Source organism: Pantherophis guttatus, chromosome 7 (genome assembly GCF_059756535.1).
Source record: "Pantherophis guttatus breed Tessera chromosome 7, ASM5975653v1, whole genome shotgun sequence".
Taxonomy (NCBI): domain Eukaryota; kingdom Metazoa; phylum Chordata; class Lepidosauria; order Squamata; family Colubridae; genus Pantherophis; species Pantherophis guttatus.
This window is the reverse complement of record NC_142069.1, coordinates 39,136,476-39,155,704: the sequence shown is the minus strand read 5'-3', so window position 1 is coordinate 39,155,704 and position 19,229 is coordinate 39,136,476. Positions and strand designations below refer to the sequence as shown.

Genomic DNA, 19,229 nt, shown 5'->3' with positions numbered 1-19,229 from the left:
ATATAAGAAATGTGTTGGAAAGATCAAGAATGACATCAGTGAACGATACAAAACAATCTACCATAGCGTGACTAATAAAAAAGTGTGGCTATCATAGCATGCACTGAACTGCACAACTTTATTCATTTCATTTCATTTCATTTTCATTTCATTTTATTAAATTTGTATACCACCCTACTCCCGAAGGACTCAGGGCGGTGAACAGCCATAAAATAAAACATATAATTATTGCTGATCTTCATTGAAATTCTGATCACCTTATGTTAACTGTCATTGATGCTGCTCGCCATCAATTACATGTTTTCTTGGCCTTCACACCTCAAATTGGATGTGATGAAGAAGAGAAAGAATAGTTTTGGATGAGACTACAAGATTGTATAGCTACATGTATAACAAGAAGACTTACTGCTTCTCTGCAGTTACCTAAACAGACAATTGGAATGTGCAGGAAGGCTACAAATCTCATGGCAGCATGGACAGCAAATCCTGGACTTTTCCGAAGTAAATTACCTCATCATCACCAATATGTTTTTCAAAAAGCACATCAGCCACTTGGCTACCTGACAGTGGCAACCACAATAGCCAGATTGGCTCTGTCCTGTCTAATGTGACTTCCCTAGTATCGTGCAGCAGAAAATATAGAAAAAGTTGGTTTACAAAGAACTGATATTTGCAGAAGACAAACAAAAATTGGCATCTGTAAACGTCACTGCAAGAAGAGTGGCAAAGAAAGCTGTTGCAAAGACCAAAGTCAATCGCTACTAGGACTTATATGAACAACTGGACATAAATGAACACGAGAAAAGCATCTATCAACTAGTGAAAATGTACCCTAAGGCAGTAAAGGCATTGAACGCTACATGTGTTCTAAGGAATAAATGGACAGCAACTTCAGGAAATCCTGAAACACTGGCAATAGCACTTTGGCAAAATCTTTAAGGTCAAATTTCCATACCTGTCAATTCTTGTTGGTTCAGCTAAAGTCTACTTCAGTCCTGCACATTACACCTGAATAGATTATAAAAGCTATCAAAAGCATGAAGAATTCAAAAGCAATTGACCTGGACAATCTACCAGCAGACATCCGAAAGTTGAAAGAACTTTATGACAAAGCAATTGACTGTCAAGAAAACTCTTAAACTCTCTGGCCACATGCCTCCTAACTGGGCCACAAGAACCATAATTCACCTCTTCAAGAACAAAGCTGACCCAACACACCATTCCCACAACCAACAAATCCTCCCACTGCACACAATGACAATTTTGAGTAGATCCTCAACCAGCATTTCCATGACATTTTTGAAATCAGTATCAAGCAGTTCAGTTTTGTCAAAGGCTTGAGCAGGCTTGAGCACCACTGATGCTATTTGTGCAAGTTGCATGCTCATGAAGAAGCATAGAGAAAATAAGTCATTACACATCGTTTCCCTCAACCTAGAAAAAGCATTTCATTGTGAGCAACATTAGTTGATATGATACATTCTACTTCAGGGGTCATCAACCTTTCGAACCTCAGGGACTACCAAATGCATAATTTTAAATCCTGTGAACCACTAATATGAATTTTTTAAAAAGATAAATAGTATTTAATGCAATATAAAAAATGCAAATAATTTTTCTGCTGACTACCAGTTGATGACCACTGTTCTACATGACCATGGTGTACCTGAGCTATTCATAAAATCGATCCAGATGCTTTATGTTAATGTCAGCAGCCAAGCATTATGCGTCACCGGCCTTTCTGACAGCTTTCCTGTGAAAGTTGGTATGCACTATTACCATTGCTGTTGATTCTCATCAAGAATACTATAATGTGAGATTTGCATCATAGTGCCCTCTGGGCTTTGCTGTACACTGATAATTTCCTGCTTGCAGCTACCAACAGGGAAGCAAAGGTGGAACGGCTGTCTTAGCCTATTTGGTTTGTGCCTCAATATCAAGAAGACTAAGGTATCTACAGACTAGCTCAGGCTCCTTCACATCCAGGTCAATGGTAAAGATCTACTAAAAATGCTATTTCCGGAAGTTAGAATGCCATTTACAAAATGACAGTAGATGTACAATGTACATGCAACAGCAACATCGCTGTGGTGGAAGAAGATCACTGGGTGCTCTGTGACAGTCATATGCCAATTCAGCTAAAAGCAAAAGCGTATAATAGTCTATCCAGTAGCACTGGATAGACCTGGATAGATCTGCATGCTTCATTAGGCATTTCCCTTCTTGAGAATGTCAACAATACATGGCAGTAGATGCACATTACACCAATAAAATTCCTTATGTGTCTAATCACACTTAGCTAAATAAAGTGTTCTGTTCTGTTCTATTGTACAGAAAGAAACTGCAAGAAAAACACCTATAGTATTACAACCACATTCTATGAGCAGCACCCTACACCATTGCCTGCACCACCTACCACTTTGACATAGATGACAAATGCTCATGCGTAAGACTAAAGCAAAGATGGCAGGACATAATTAATACGGCCATGAAAATAATCCATTTGGACTCAACTGCTACATTTGATTGCATAAAATGGTATTTATTGATCAGAAAAGTGGACCTAACCTGTGGGAAAACACTAGGAAGATATGAAGAACAAGACGTTGCTGCCAAATGTTTCCGGACTACTTTCAAGCAAAAAATTATAACAGCATATGGTCCCTTAGGAAAAGTGAATGGAAGTCTTGAATTTTCCATTTTTTAAATGGCCCTTAAAAGAGAACCAACATGCACAGATTCTTCTATTTTAGTTACGTCCAAATAAAACTTAAAAACTGAAAAGTTGCTTTCTTTTGGAGAATGTTTGGAGATTGGAATATAATCCATGTTTTTTTTTTAGTCCCCCCCCCATTGCTTTAATTATATTATGAATATAATTCTGGTTAACAATCTGGAGTCCCTATTTATGAAAAAAGTACACAAATTGAATAAACAATTTCTAATAGTATCTTTAATTTCTAGTACGCTTTCATTATTTTTGGTCACTAAAAATTGAAAAAGAATGTAATATATTTTACCAAACGTTCACTAATCATATTTTTGCTCAGAGGCTGTTTAGCATAACAGTAGCATAAAATGTTTCAGTTTTTTAAGATACTGGGTAAAATGTTTGCACTATAGGCTAAGTTATTAAAAATAATAATTTCTATATTTCCTTTCCTCCAGGAGGTCAAGTCAGATTATCTAGCACTACTTTCTCCAATTTCCCCTCAAAACAATAATTCTGTTAGCAAGCTGAGCTGAGAGTAACTGGCTCAAATCACCTGCTGTTCACAGCTACCAATCTCATTGAATGGAAGAATTATGTAGTCTCAAGCTTTCTCCTGAATATATAGGGCAATTAGGCATTTAAGGAACAAATTAGGCACATTGAACATCAGAATGATCTTGTCAGTGTTTCTGAATTTTATTTCCAAATGTTAGACTGCCACAAGCTCTCTCCTGCATATTTATACAAACTAATCCTGAGTAAGCACATAGCAGGGCTTCTGTAGAGCTCATTTTATTCCTTCTGCACTGTTGGTGGGTATATTTCATGATACTCCTTACCCTTCAAAGAATTGTGGTTTAGGGAGATAGAAACCCCGACCGTGTCTTCCTATGATTTCCTTTCTATGATACAAGACACTTTATACTCCCCAACTATTTCCAAATTTGAGAGTCATATAGATAAATGACCCTCATTATGGTTATTATTTTTATGGATGTTAACTCTTCATTTAAATCTCAGGTTTCAAAATACCTTTACCAAGTCATAACACTACACAAGGCTTTGGCATATGTGTTGTTCTCTTCTTATATGACAGGGTTTTTTCTTGGGTGATGGGCTTTCTGTAGCAAATATGCTTAAAGATCAATATGTGATTTTCCTCCTTTCTGTGAGTCACAAATATGGATGAATAACTTTTTAAATGGAAATGAATTCTGTATGATTATCAGAAACTGACTGAAGAATGAGAGTCCTTCCAAAGATTACTATGTCTAGGAAGCAAAGTTAATATATGGATGAAGGTAGGGGCCTCAGCATATAATGATATCATATATAACTCCACAGGAAATATTCTGGAAGAAGGCTATCAAATTGATGCCAATTTTGTAATGGGAGTATAAATCTGGATGAAGATTACCTGTTTGCCCAGCTCATGGCAAAATTTTGATGGCCAGACCATTTAGATGAACAAATACTGGTGGGAAAGACCAGAACTTTAAATACACCTTGGAAGATCAAAAATAAACATCAACAATTAACAGAAGTAAACATCACCCGAATACTACTTTATGATCTGATTAACAAGTATTATGGGCATCCAATGAAGCAAGGTTCAAAATGGTGCTTTAAGGTTGATCACAGGTGAGGTGATTAATGAAAGGTCAATACTGAATTTCAAATGAAATATTTTGGTAAATTTTACCAATTGTCCTACTGTCCCTAATGTCTGAAGCAAATATTAAATCTAAGCAGATTTGTATATTATAACCAACGTAATAATTCATTTGTCCAGTTAGATATAGCATATTCCAATTAATAAAATGGATTAAATCTGTATTGTTTATTCAAGCATAATCATTATAAAAATTACAAATAAAAAACTTAGCAGCAGTCATTTGTTCATTTGCAAGACAAACTAGAAAACATTTCTTAATAGGATAACTGCAACATTCACACATGTCATCTAAAAATAAGCTTATTTTTCTTCACATCCAAATTTATGCAGATTTAATCTGAAAAAATTGCAGTTGAATAAGATGTCTTTAATCACACATTTGAGAATCTCAAAACCAATTTATTTGACATTAGGCCATTTCTACATTATTGTATGTGCATTATTTTAGGGAAAAAGAAAATTCGTTATCAAATACATCAAGGCAATGGTTTACCACATTAGAAAAACCAGTGCTGATGGAAGCCAATGTGAATGCAGTGCTTACTACCTAAAATAACTTTGAACATCTTTTATTATCCTTTGGTTAAAGCAAAATCTGGGTCTTATAATATATAAATCAGAAACCAGGCCATTAAAGAACATGGTGACTGGATACCTCAAAGCTGACACCAGCCAGAAGACTGAACAACTCAAAGAAACAGTGCAAGATTGGAAGATATGGAGAGACCTGGCCCATAGAAATGCCAAGAGTTGGACATGACTGAACAAATAACATCATCATAATCATCACAAGTCAAGAGAAATGGAAAATATGAAACCACGAGTTTTTTTTTAATAATACAGGTAGCACTTAATTTACTACAACAATTGAGAACACAATTTCTATCATTAAGTGATGCGGTCGTAAAGCATGACCACATTGCTTAGTGATGGCAATCACTATGGTCCTGGTTGCCATTGTTAACCGAATCCTAGTCATTAGGCAAAGTAACTTCCTGCCAGTTTACCACAATCACAACCACAAAGTTAGTGAGGAAACCAGCAGGAAGTTTCCAGGTATACATGAAGTACTTGCTCCCAAGTAGGGAGGGAGCAAGAGGATGTGGGGACAGTCAGGAAGGATGTGCAAAAGACACAGTACAGGTTTGGTAGGCAAGAGTGCAAGGGAACGTGTGATGAGGGTTGAGGAAGCTGCATCAAAGGCACACTGTGGATCAAAGAAGTGTGCATAAAGGAAGGGATACACAAGAGAGTATGCATGGGGATGAGCAAGTGGTGGATGTGACCAGGGGTGGGTTCTACTTATCTTTACTACCAGTTCGCAACAGGAGCTCACGCACGTGCGCTTCTGCACATGCACAGAAGCTTCTGCGCATATGCAGATCCTCCATAATGATGTCTGGTGGGGGGGGGTGAGTGGTACCAGTTCACAAGAATCGGACTAAACCGGGAGCAACCCACCACTGGATGTGACACAAGGAAAGGTTCTGGGGAAGGATCACAGGTGATTGAGACCTTTCATGTCAGCTTCTGCACTGACTTTCTGGGGAAGCCAGCAGGGAAGCTGGCAAATGACAAGCACATAGTTGTGGCATGCTTGGCAACTGGGTGTAAATGCAAATTGTTTATCAAGCACCCAGATCAAATCACATGACCATGGTGGTATTGGGACAGCCAGTACTCCCAGGATTGGTTGTAACCACCATACATTCAACATTGTAATTTGGAATGCTCCCTGACCAAATGGTTATAGGTTAAGGACTACTTGTACAACAAATATACACACATACCAATTAAGTTATGGTTTTGAGGGAGGACTGTGAACATGATTTTGGCCACAATAGCATTTTGCAATGTACATAAAAAAGTAGTAACAAAAATAATTTTATGAAGGAGATAGGAAATAAGGAAAAAATGAACTCAAAATAGTTTATCTCAATACTATTCATTATATATACCTATACCTTTCTATACTTGCAAACCATCTTTGCCCCATCATGTTCATGTACCAATTCATACACTGCTCCAGATGTAATAAACATGAAATATAAATTAACAAATAAGATGAAGAATATGAAAATAATAAGTGTACAAAAAATGCAGAGAATAATAATCTACTTCAGTATACTTTGCTGAAGTGTACTGAAAAAATAGCACAGTGATACCCCAAGGCTGCTAATCTTTGGCATTGGTGGTATTCTTTCCAAACATGAAGCGGATATCATCATTCCTTTCCGCTTCTTTTACTAAACAGAAAGAACCATGAACAATATTGAGAAGCATATTTCTGCAGCATTTGGAAGATATTTAATTTTCCATACCAATGTGAACACCACTCCCACCTATTCAAAAGCACTTATATTTGGCAGTAAATCCAAGGCAGGACTGAGGATCAGGTCTTCAGGAACACTGCTCTTGTAGTGGGCATCATGGGCACAATTCTAAAGCAAAGTCTTTTCAGTTTTTTAGCCAGTCAGTAATGGTATATACATGTAGACAGCAAAATGGCACAAACTTAAAACTATCCCCTACTGAGATGTCAGAGCTGCCATTGCTTCTGTGTATCCTTTTTGTTTTAATTGCTTCAAAAACTATTTTGCAAGCAGTTGCAAGAGGCAAAGAAAGCTTTTCCTGCATAGTTTCTTATCACATTTTACTTGCTTCTTGATGCATGGTAGTACGAAGTAAAGAGGCAATGGGTGACCCAGACAAGCAGTAGCTTGTCTCTGCACTCAATTCTTTCTGACTACGACAGCTGAGGTCCCATATATCTTTTCATTCCTTTGCTCTTTGCCAGCAACTGAAAAAAGCAATGAAAGCTTTCCTCCTCAGTTTCTCCAACTGCTTCTCCTGTTTATCTATTTCTTGCAAAGCAGGAAATAAAAAACAATTGTATTATGTATCAGTCAACAGCTTCTCAGCTTTACTTTTTGACATTTTCTTTCAACTACTAATGAAATTATGTTTTAAGTTTAAAAACCATAGCAATATAATTTATTCTAAATAACAGCATTATGATTATCTTGCCTTAACTATAAATAAGAGAATTCTTCTAAACAAAGGAAAAACTTCATATATTTGTCTCAGAAAAATAAGATCAATAAGAACAAGACACAAATAGTTTGGGTGGGATTGAAAGCAGAGAACCATAAATTTAGAATAGCTAAAATAATGTCCATTTCTCCTCTGGATGATATAATTTCATTCTCAAATATGAAGTATTATAACAATTTACTCATTCTTCTCATGGAGTAAAGAGAACATAATTTCAGTCCTTCACTTCAAACCTGCACAGAAATCCCATTTATTTTGCATAGACTCAAGATCCACACTGCTTTTGACATACATATCAATTTACCATTTTCTGTCCATACACTACTTTTATCAAGAACTATATTTAATGTTTTCCCATTTATCAGATACGTTCTATGCCTGATATATTTTTCTTCTTCTTCAGACTTGAGCACTATAATTCTTTAATTTAATTCAGAAGCTTCTAATGTTAACATAAGAAAAATATATATGATGTTTCTCTCCAAACATCCCCAACATGGGTATTTACTCTTGTGAACCTTTACCTTTTCAACATGAAACAACCATGTTTTAATATACTATATGTTTTAATTTTACTTTGTCTCTATTTAGATGAGGATGAAAACATTTTTACTCCCAAGTAGAGATAATTCAACCCAAATCAAAACCATCTCTAGTTTCTGTTAGCTATTCTTCAGAATGTAATTGAAAAAATGCCCAATTATTTTCCTGTTCTTAAGAAAAAGTAGTTGTATGGTTTTATTTTTGATTATGACAGATGGTCCTCTGCACAAGCCCAGTTTGTTCTAAAATAATGTTCTAACACCTACAATATTTAATTCCTTCCTGTATACCGTATTTTTCGGAGTATAAGATGCACTTCCCCCCCCCAAAAGTGGGTGAAAATTTCGGTGCATCTTATAGACTGAATACGGGCCTGTTTTTAGGCTCCGCACATCGCATTTTCACCCTCCCCAGCCCCCAGAAGCACTCTGCAGGCCAAAAACGGTTGCATTTTTGGCAAAAATAGGGTGCGCGGACGGTTTGGGAGGCCAAAAATGGGCCTGTTTTTGGCCTGCAAAGTGCTTCTGGGGGCCAGGAACGGCGAAATTGTGACATTCAGAGGCCAAAAACTATTTCTTTTCTTTTCTTCCTCTAAATCTAGGTGTGTCTTATCCATAAAATATGCTAATTATAACAATCTTACAATGAAGCCTTCAGTTTTATTCAAATAGCTGAAGGGTGTCAAATTTGTGTCATCACGGTGGCGTCACGTGACATACTGCGACTTTTCCCCCCTTCGCTAAACTGGGTGTGGGCGTGGCCAGTGTGTGACACATCCAGCCCGCGAGCTTGACAGCCCTGATCTAGCTGTTTGTGCGCAATAGTAGCAATTTTTAAGAAGCTGATCTCACTTTTGACAAATCTGAATTTGACTTGACTGAGTTCATTTCCCCACATCACTGTTAATGTGCATCATTGTAACATTATCTACCAATTTTTGTAAGTGATATTTGATATTTGCAATGTTCATATTGAGCAGGCAATTAATCAAGTGGTCCATATGCCCAATCCAAAATTCAATATTTATTTTATTTATTTTTATTTATTTATAAAATTTGTATGCCGCCCTATCTCCAAGGACTCAGGGCGGCCAATATGTTGCCTAAAGACTGAAGCTACTGTTCTGCCTATATAATTGACACAAGATATTAACAGTTCCAAAATAAGGAATTCATTCTATGAAATTATTTTATTTTTTCCATTGTCATCCATTTCTGAAGGCCTTACTTACCAGTCCCTTTGCCTCTTCAGGATATCAGTCTTAGATTCAAATGAATCAGCTTGTTCCCTTAGACTCAAAAGCCTACTGAGTCGAACAATGGGCAGAGTGCAGATACTGTCAGTTTTCTAGCTTCATTGTTTATCTGAAAAGCTATCAGAAGAGGGAGAAAGATCAACTTATCTGCCAAGGTCACAAAAATGTTTCTCTTAATGCTTGAAGTTCTTCCTATTATCTTAGATCTAGGACTCTCATAAATCAGTTCTGCTTTTTAAAGTCATGAATTTCCCAACCACTGCCACAGCCTATTTTGTTAGAAATCCCTGTTTAAAAAATCTTTGGCTGAACTAGGCTGTATTAGGCTGCATTAAACTGGAAATCTAAATCAGCGGAATCCTTCGAAAGGAGGATTAAAAAAGAGGACATACAGGTAGTCCTCAATTTATAACTTATAGGTCATTTAATGATCATTCGCAGCACTAATGGCTTCGGAAAGAATGTTCCATGGTCCATAAAGCACTTCCAGAAATTGTAAAAACTCCCCAGGTTGCATAACCACAATTCAGGTGTTTGGTAATTTGTTCGTATTTTTTAAAATGTATTTATTTATTAAATTTATATGCCCCCAATCTTACAATCAAGTGATTTATGATTACCATTTGCAATCTTCTCTCGCGGCTTTCCTAGAAAGTCGATGGAGAAGCTTAACAGGGAAGGTTGCAAGCAAAGGACATGTTGGATTTGAGGCCTGTTCTCCCAACGCACTGAGGGATTTCCCTTCCCCTCCCTGAAGGAGGGACAATCCTGCAGGGATTTGGACCTCAAATTTGGTAAAAAAAAATTAGTGAATGCCATCAACTGCTCTCACAATCGTTCTCTCGGATGGAAGGGTGAGAGGATCTAGGTCTCCCACCATGCCTGGGAAGCCTGTGTCCTTTGCCTGGCATTCCACTTAATGATCACTGGGAGAGTCAGTATTGTAGTTGCTTAATCTTCACTTTGCTCAACAACCAACATTCTGGGCCCAATTGTGATTGTAAATGCAGGTATAGTCATAATAATTCTTATAAGAATACCTGATTAATATATGTTTATAGAATGCACTTACATTCATCTTTACTGCTGTATTTTGAGTCAACACCAGTTTTTGAACACATTTTGTAAGTCATGCACTCTAGTGTGTGCCATGTAGTGCTTCAACTATCTTGGGAAAACAGTTCAATCTCTATGTCTCAATTACATATAAAGAACAAAAATTATTTAATTCTAAATGAAAACATTTAACATCAGGTAAGCTTGTAGTAAAGTTCATTTTATTTTAAGTAAGCAAGCACCAATGACATATTTAAATGCTCATATAAAATGTGGCACATAAGAAAGTTAGCAAGAAACAATGAAGTCTACCATTCCACTCATTCTTGTTTTTCACATATAACTGGTGTTTCAAAACAAAACATACATGTATGTCTATATAGGCATGTTCAGGCACTAGGCAATTAGGTGCTGCTGTTATTACCTAAGCTTCAACTCACTGGGGAAACTGGAACTAATTGTACTAGAAAGGGAAACCAAAGGGCCATGTGCACTAAAATTACCAGCCAGCATCATTAGGGACATTCTAAGCAGCCAATTTGCATCACAATTGACCATTGTAAAAACATGAAACATTAAGAGATAATGATTTTTCTTTCCTTCTCCTTTGCCATCTCCTTTCCCCTTTGCATCCTGTGTAAACTTAAATGCAAGCATTGCCTTATTTTTATTATTTGGTATGCCTACTTCCATTATTCTGGAGATATTTATATTTCATACTCAAAACCAGGATATAAATATTTTAAATTAATAATCAGTAAGATATCTGAGACAGCCAGTTTGGTATAAAGAGTAAAAACAAAGGACTAGAAATGGGGAGACTAAATTCTAACCACAAAGCCAGATAGGTAACCTTGGACTCGTCACTTTCTGTCAGCCCTAGTAAAAAAATAGTTGCAAAAGTCATCCAAAAATCATGTCAAGAAAACTGCAGGGACTTATGTAAGCAATCATCAGAAATTGAGACTAAATTGAAGACACACACAAAAATAGGTGTTAAAGCAAATTATGGCCCCAGGGAATGGTGATTCCAAGACTATTGTTTTTACTTTTATCGTTAAACCAGACAGCACAGCCCTTTTAAAATAATCCAGTTGTATTAGGTATTACTACCACCAATTTTTTTATTTATTTATTTATAAAATTTATTGGCCACCCATATTTCCTCATGGTAATTTTGGGTGAGTTACAATCATAAAAGATAAAAATCATATAAACTAAAAATATAAAGTAATATAAAATCCAGAACACCACAGCCCAATTAAAACATCGAGGGGGGGAGGTGGGATCCATTGTTATTCAATCAACCACCTCCACTGTGATACTCCCCATTGGGGCACCAAACTAACTGACAGGGCCAGGTCTTTAGGCTCTTCCATAAGGCCAGGAGGGTCGGGGCTGGCCTCACACTGGAGGGGAGCAAAATGCAGGTGCAATGGAAGAGAAGGCTCTACTCTTAGATTCCAGCAGTTGAAATAATCAGGCTGACAGGACCTGCAGCATACCTCCTCTGCTGGCATGGGAGGGGCAAGCTAATCCCAGTGGGATGAGAAGGTTCCTCAAGTAGCCTGAACCCATTTTACTTTATTCTAAGTCTCCATTTCAGAGATAGCCCTGTTGGGAATTCCCTCATTGAGTAAAACCACTGGAAGAGAAAAAGCTTTGTTGCGAGCTCTGAAAGTTGAGAGATAATGAAGAAGACCTCATTCCTACAAAACAATAAGCTAAGCAGTATATGAAAATAAACTGGGAGTTCCTATCTGGTAACCTATCAACTGTGACTTAAGATACAAATACTAGTACTGAGTATCTGTATGTTCAGAAATGATCCTCAGAAATAAGAACCGAATGAAAGAGCAGAAATATACAAAGATGAAGGCATATGTCAGCAAAAGGGATCATTTGGGATTCTGAAATGAGAATATATACTGAGTTGAAAGAAACAGCAGATTAACGGATGCAAGCACTAAGAACCACCCATGAAAGAGAACCAGAAGGGAAAATGGCACAGGCAATCTTGTTCAGAAGCAAAAACAATGTAATACAGAATACAAAGAAAAGTAAGAATAGAAGGTAGACAGAAATCCTCATGGAAAGGGGAACTTTTACTGGGCAAGTAAATAAAATCCCTAATGCAATAGTTGCATTCACACATTCTAGTAAAGAATGTCTTCCATGATTTAGACTGTCTTCTTCTTCCTAGCGTATAGCTACAGTTGCAGGGTCCGCTTTTGATTTATACTTAGTATATTCTGTGAATTCAACCAATTGCAGACAATTTAATATAACATGTTTAAAGAAATTAGGGTTTGGTGTGAAATGTAAATATAAACAGGAAAGACAAAGAAGGTAAATGAGTACAGAGAGACTTTTGATAGGCATTCAGCAAAAGAAGAAATGTTATATGTGTAAGAAAGTTTATTAGAATGGGTTCATATCAACTGTTAAAACTAAAATTATTGGTTTTAATGATGTCATTTGTCTAATTGACTGATGCACCTAGTATTTCATAACTAGAGACAGATGACATTGTTTATTTATTATAATTCTGTCTCACTGCAATCAAAAAAGTTTTGGTGGCTTAAAGGCTATATAAATAAAAATTAAAAGTAATATTTTAAACCAATCAAAACAATCCTAACAATGACAAGCACGCCAGTCCTTACATAATCACCCAACACAAAAACAACAAAAAACAAGAAATAATTTTTAAGAAGTGGAGAGTAAGAATATACATGCTTCCCAAGAACTGGTATTTTGCTACTGTGACTATTTTACTTCCTTAAATAACTAAGACAGAAACAGTTCAATAGAAATTAACCCCTAATATGACATCTAATCAACTACTGTAGCCCTATAATCTGCCATTTATCTACTTATTAAACAAAACTTAAGCAGGAAGTGCTGAATGACCATTTATTTCATTATAAAAATATTCTGTATACTCTTGAATTTAAAAAAGAAGTGCCATTAATGTGTGCATAATCAAAACTACAACTATAGCATGAACAGCAACAAGAGGAAGGGAAGGTATCCAAAGAAAGGAAAAAGAGTTAAGGCTAAAAGTAATAGGCAAGTGCAACTGCAAGTGCAGGAGAAAGTGGGAAAGTACTACCCACATTATGTACTTGACCTTCATAACTCTAACCTTCTGCATTTCTTCAGTGTACATGGTTTCTCTGATGCACTACAATATTATATTGTATAGCATCATGGAAGACTAGGCCAGAGAGCAATATAAAAGGTAACAATCAGATATCTGACAAGAAAGCCTTGAATAAAAAACTTGCAGGCTCATGGTTTCCAGGAAACCACAAATATCTGTGTGCAATTAACACAAAAAATATGGAATTTCTCTAACATGCCTGACAGTCGTATAAATAACTATAGATAAAATGTCAGGTGCAGGGAGAAGCTGGTTTGGGATAGGACTGTGCCCAAGCTGAAACATGCATGCTGTTCCATGCACAGAATGGAACAAAATAATTTTGTTCTAGGAAGATATGGCTCCAAGCAAGGTGAGGAAAAATGGCAGCTAAGGAGAGAAACTGGGAAGACTGGAGGAAGGGCATCAATGGGTTATGCTGCGTTGAGTGGGTGGCAGAGGAGTGGTCAGGCCAGTGGGATATTCTGTGCTGAGAATTACTACCAGACAAAAGAATAATCACTAACCTTACCCTCTTCATCCAAGCCTCCGCCTCCCCTTTTTTTGGCACAAAAGAAGGAACAACAAAAAAAAGTTCTAGTTTCAGTTCCTGATACAAAACATTTCAGCAGAATTTTCACAGTGATATCTCACTCTGGATCTGAAACAATTATTTCCTCATTTGGTGCACAACTATACAACAAAGGTCTTTGTTACTGAACAAAGGCTCCTGTGGACACCAATATTCCCAAGGAAACTTCCTTTCATTCGCCACCAACCCATTCAGTTTTTGTTTTGTGGCTAACCAAACCCCTAAGACAATTACTTTGTGAAAACAGCCTCCCTCTAGAAGCCATTGTTCCCACTATTTGCTCCCAAAATCCCAACATTATCACTGGACAAATAAGAACTAAGGCAGTTAGCACTGCGGAAAAACTCAACAGTATTTTTTAACCACATCAACTATATAATTTGATTAATCCTAACACACAAAATATGTAATAGTTCACCAAATGAAACCTAAGTATTTTTGGAAAGGATCTGGCCCACAACCTACACAACACACTACAGGATAATTCATTTTATATTCACATAGCAAAGAGATAGATAAATTTTATTTAAAGCAAAAAATTGAGAATAGTAGTGAAAAATAAAGTGAATATATATTCCCCATATCATAATATATGCAATGGGCCTATGATACATACTTTAATTAATATACTATTTCAAGATTCATTTTACAATTTCCATTATCCTGATTTTGTTTCCTAAGACATGGAAGTCTGCAGATATAGTCCTTCACACAATCTTCAAATGAAATATTGCATATATCAAGTTCCATTATCGCACCAAAAACTTACCTAGTGAAAACTTGTGAAGGGAAATATACATTTCAGACAATAGATATGCATGGTTTTAAAAAAATAAAAAATTAAATAAATTTCAATTAATTTAAACTGTTTTTTGTTGTATCAATACAGTATAATTCAATAGTTCAAAATGAATGGGCATGCTCAAACACAAAAATGTGTAGATCAAACTGCTGGATCCATCTGTGAATTAATTATCCAATATTTTTGCTATTCTAACTTCATATTTTGGTTATTTAATGTACTGCTTAAGCACTTTTTTAAAAAAAATTCAGTAAGTTTTAACATAAAACATGGAACCCTACAGAAAAGAAACAGTTCATGCATTTTTTAAAAAGTAAATCAGTTAAACTGTCCAGATTTAATGTATGTGTTGCTGTAGACATTATAGACATAATAGTGCAAACAGCTTCTGAAGCCCCTGATGACTTAAGGGGCTTCTTAAACCCAGTGAAACACTGATATTTTGGAGTACATAAGGAAGGGTCTTTCATTTAAACGATTCTATATAAGGTCCCCAAGAACCTTTTTAACCTTTAATGGCAGACCAATCAGCAATCCTTCAAACTAGCGGTTTTATACATTGTAGGCAGTCCTTCAAATATTCTTGATCAAAACTATTTGAAGATTTTAAAAACTTAATCCAGCATTTGAATTGAATCTGTAAATGCATTTGCAACCAGTTAAACCAATACTTTCCCAATCTGACCATTTCACCACCTAAAGACAACAAAAAAACCAGGAGTATCTTTAGGATCTGAACTTAAGTCTTTCAGGAAAATTGTAATATCTGCATGTGAACATCTGAAAGTTTTATAATAATTTATAGAAATCCTATAGTTACTTTTGTGAATTATGGGTCCTAGAAAATAAAGCACTACATAAATATGCAATTACTCTGTATCACTACCAAAAGCAAGACGACAACCCAGAAAATATGCGCTTAGCACATTTTAATATATAGCATTATCTAGAGGTAACTTTTAATAAGTAAAAATATGAATCAGCCTTATGGATGGAGGTGTATAAACATAAGACCATATCTACAAACTGAATTTTAAGTGTTGATATTTCAATATTGTTCCTTGCTAATCAGAGAATATCATCAGGGTTCATGAAATATTTCAATCTCCTTATACCAACTGAAATCCCTTTCATCTGTTTCATAGCACTATTCTCCATCCATTCTGCTTTTAGAAGTCTTTCATATATAATCAGGAAAGGGATGACGAATACTGTAAAATAGGTTCCCAATCTTACAGTATTATTCCTTTAAAACATTTTGCCACTGCATTAAGACAGAAGTTTCAGATGAATTCCTAATTAAGACACATTTATACACCTTTTGTTTGGTACACTATAAATCAAATATAGTGAATGTTATTTTTTCTATTGTCTGTGCAACAATCATTGATTTGATAGCAACACAAGCTTCTGGAATCAAAAATATATGCACATAAGTCACAATATATACCAACGATAAGTTATTCAAATATCAAGAGTCTGATTCTGGCTGTTTGATATCAAACTCTGTTCTTTAATATATACATATTTTTCATGTTCTATTGACAGCAATATTTATATTTATCTCACAGGAAAAATGTTTATGTATAATTATTTTTCCTATATTCAAGGCTGAAGGTGATGAGAGCAGGCTGAGGCTACAACACGGTTTCTTAAGGCTATGAAGTAAGCTCATGGAAAAGGTGAAATTTCAAGCTTCCAGTTCTTATTTGGTGCCTTTTCTACATGAATATCTCAAGCTTGAATTCTTTACAGTATCTATTTGCACTGAAATCAGCAAAATTTAATAGTCTGTATATCAGCAAACACCTTCATGCTTTTCATATATTTAAATTTATAGAACACAGCAGCTTCACTGTCTCCTGGGGGAGGGGGACGACACATGGAGACTAGCAAAACTAAAGTGGCTATCACAGCATTAGAATTGCATCTACGTAAATACATAGGCCAAAAGAATAAGCAGTTATTTCAACTTGGTAAGTCCTACCCTACTTTATTGAAATGTTTCTACAATAGATGTGATTACAATACATAGCAATATATCACATAAGCCAACTTTTATCAGTTAGTTTTCATATGTGATGCTCTTCAGTATCTCAAGTTTCTCCTTTATTTGGGGTATTTTTTACACCAATGGCTTAAAAGTACATATCAGTTGATGAATACATGAGGTAGTCCTCTAAGCCACCAATCTTCCAAGTGCCTCTACTACTTGGATTATAGCTTCCCCTTTCCACTCTCCCCCCTCCCTCAAGTGAGGGTGAATTCATAAGCTCAGTGCTGGCTGCAATACTTAGCCCCCAGAAAGGGTCTTTCAAGCATGCCATAAAAACCACAAAAGATCTACAGTATCCAAGGCTGTTTTGACCAGCTTCGCCGGCTCAAGCTACAATTCGTAGGGATGCTTCTGAAATGTTTCTATCGTGGTTCCATTTTTTTTTTTAAAAAAAAGTCTCCTTTATCATTAAAATAAGTAACGTTGATAGTCGGAGTGTCCGCCGGAAAAAAGAGGAATACGATCAATCGTTTCATTTTTCAGCAATATAGCTCACTGTCAAAAGTCAACGATCTTACAGGTAGGAAAGCAGAGAAAGGCAGCCTCAAGTTCAGAACTAGCACACCGATCCCCTGCGAGACAAGGCTGAACAGCTGACTCCCCGCCAAAAGGGGATCACACGGACCGAAGCTATCGGAGACGGGCAAAGGCATCGGCTTGTTGAGCCGGCGGCGGGGACACCCTGCTGAAGGGTCCGAGGGGGTCATTCCAAGAGCGCAACGCGGCGGCGGAGCGAGCTGCGCGTTCTCGAATATCTAAGGGGGGAAGAAGCAGCAGCAGCAGCACGAGCTGCTCTCGGTCTAACCAGGTGGCGCGGAGATTCGGGGCCGGGCAGCCGCAACTGGCCGCCCGTCTTGCACGGGGGTGCCCTCAAGGTCACACGGCGCTTCGCTCCGAGGCGGCCGGCGTGGTCGTCCCCCCCATCGCCCACCGAGGGGAAGAAGCAGGCAGAGGAGAGGGCGCGAGTGGGCCCACCGCGCCGACCCAGTTCTCATCACCCGCACCTCCTTCCGGCTCGCCTGCCGGCCTGCGCCGCTCAGCGGAACCCCGACACCTGCCTCTCTCCAGCTGGAGGTCCCCGGTGGTGGCACCCGGTCTCCCTCGCGTTTTCCGCCATGGTCTTCGCCTCTTACCTCAGGGCTCCTTTACCGCCGCCCAGGTTCACACGCGGCAAGAACGGCGGCTGCCGCCATCGGTACCACTGCCTGCTGCTCGCCTGCCGAGCAAGGTCCCCCAATCCAGCCCGGAACGCTTAAGCTGCTGCCGCCGCCGCCGCCGCCACCGAGCCAGCCCGCGAGCAGGGAGGGAGGAGGGGGAGAAAGGAGGCGGCAGCGGCGGAGGCAGCAGCGGTAGCAGCAGCAGTGGAGGAGGGAGCTGGGCTCCCCGCCCCGCCTTCGGCACTAACACCCTGGCAGCACCTCGCCCTCGTTTAGTCGGCGGTAGACGAGCACGCGTGCAAGCCGAGCAGCTGCGCTCGTCTTCCTCTCCAGGCCACTCTGGCAGGGAAGGAGCCGGCGGCTGGCTCGGGTCCCGCCCCAAGCCCCGTCAAGGCACCACACCGTCCTCCCATCCACCCGTTGCCCTCCGCCGAAGGGCTGGCCACTTACTCGCTCGCGCCGTGCCCGGGCGACTCCCCCCCCTCCCTCCTCCAGCACGCCAGGAGCTGCCAGGCTCCGAACCGGCCCGGTCCCCGTCACGTGACAGGGTCTCGCTCAATTTAGAGGAAGAGGAGGGGGTTCGAAGACATGGTGCCTTCATGGGTATGGGGGAGAAAGGGAGGGGGGCATAAGAGATGGGGCGGGGACTGGGAAGTGTGCCCGAAAAGGCGGTGAGTGCCTTTTTTTTCCCCGCCTTCATGTCGCCTCCCTATTGGGTAGGATTGGTTGACGTGCTTGTTTCCATGACGTGTGTGGGTCGGGCCGTGGCGTTTGATGAGGCCCGGCGGGCTCCGGGTCGTTGACTTTGCCACGAGCGTTTCCCTTGGGGAGGAGGGGGGGGGATGAGGAGAAGCGGGATGGTGGGTTAACTGTTCTGCTCTTCCTCCGCGCTCCGTCGTCCCGCCTCTTTCCCAGCATTATTCCTCCTCCGAAAAGGTATCCGCCGGGGCGCTTGGCGCCCGCGCGGGTAATCATGCTGTTGCTTTATTTCAGTCCGCAAAAAACGACGGGGCGGGGGAGAATGGATGGTAAGGCGCGTGAAGGGGTGGGGGTGGGGGTGGAGGTGGGGGTGAGTCAGATCACCCACCGTCCAGAGGCTGAGATAGTGGCTAGTGGACTGTGGAGCTTAAACTCTGGTGCAAAGAATACCGGAGCGAGTAGGAGTACTGACAGCGCAAAGG

At 38.8% G+C, this 19,229-nt stretch overlaps 1 protein-coding gene across 9 annotated transcripts in view; it reads right to left on the bottom strand.

Annotated features, from left to right (window-relative positions):
- ATP2B1 (ATPase plasma membrane Ca2+ transporting 1) overlaps positions 1 to 18,668 on the bottom strand; it is a 77,349-nt gene extending 58,681 nt beyond the window's left edge. For 5 of the 9 annotated variants that reach the window (XM_087874018.1, XM_087874014.1, XM_034403048.3 and 2 more), the window contains exon 1: positions 18,025 to 18,666. The gene's annotated coding sequence lies outside the window, so the exon portion shown is untranslated. Of the gene's footprint in view, positions 1 to 9,216; positions 9,358 to 18,024 lie in introns of all 9 variants that reach the window. The other 4 variants (XM_087874019.1, XM_087874015.1, XM_087874016.1 and 1 more) reach the window with 3 other exon arrangements.
- Between the last annotated feature and the right edge of the window lie 561 nt (positions 18,669 to 19,229).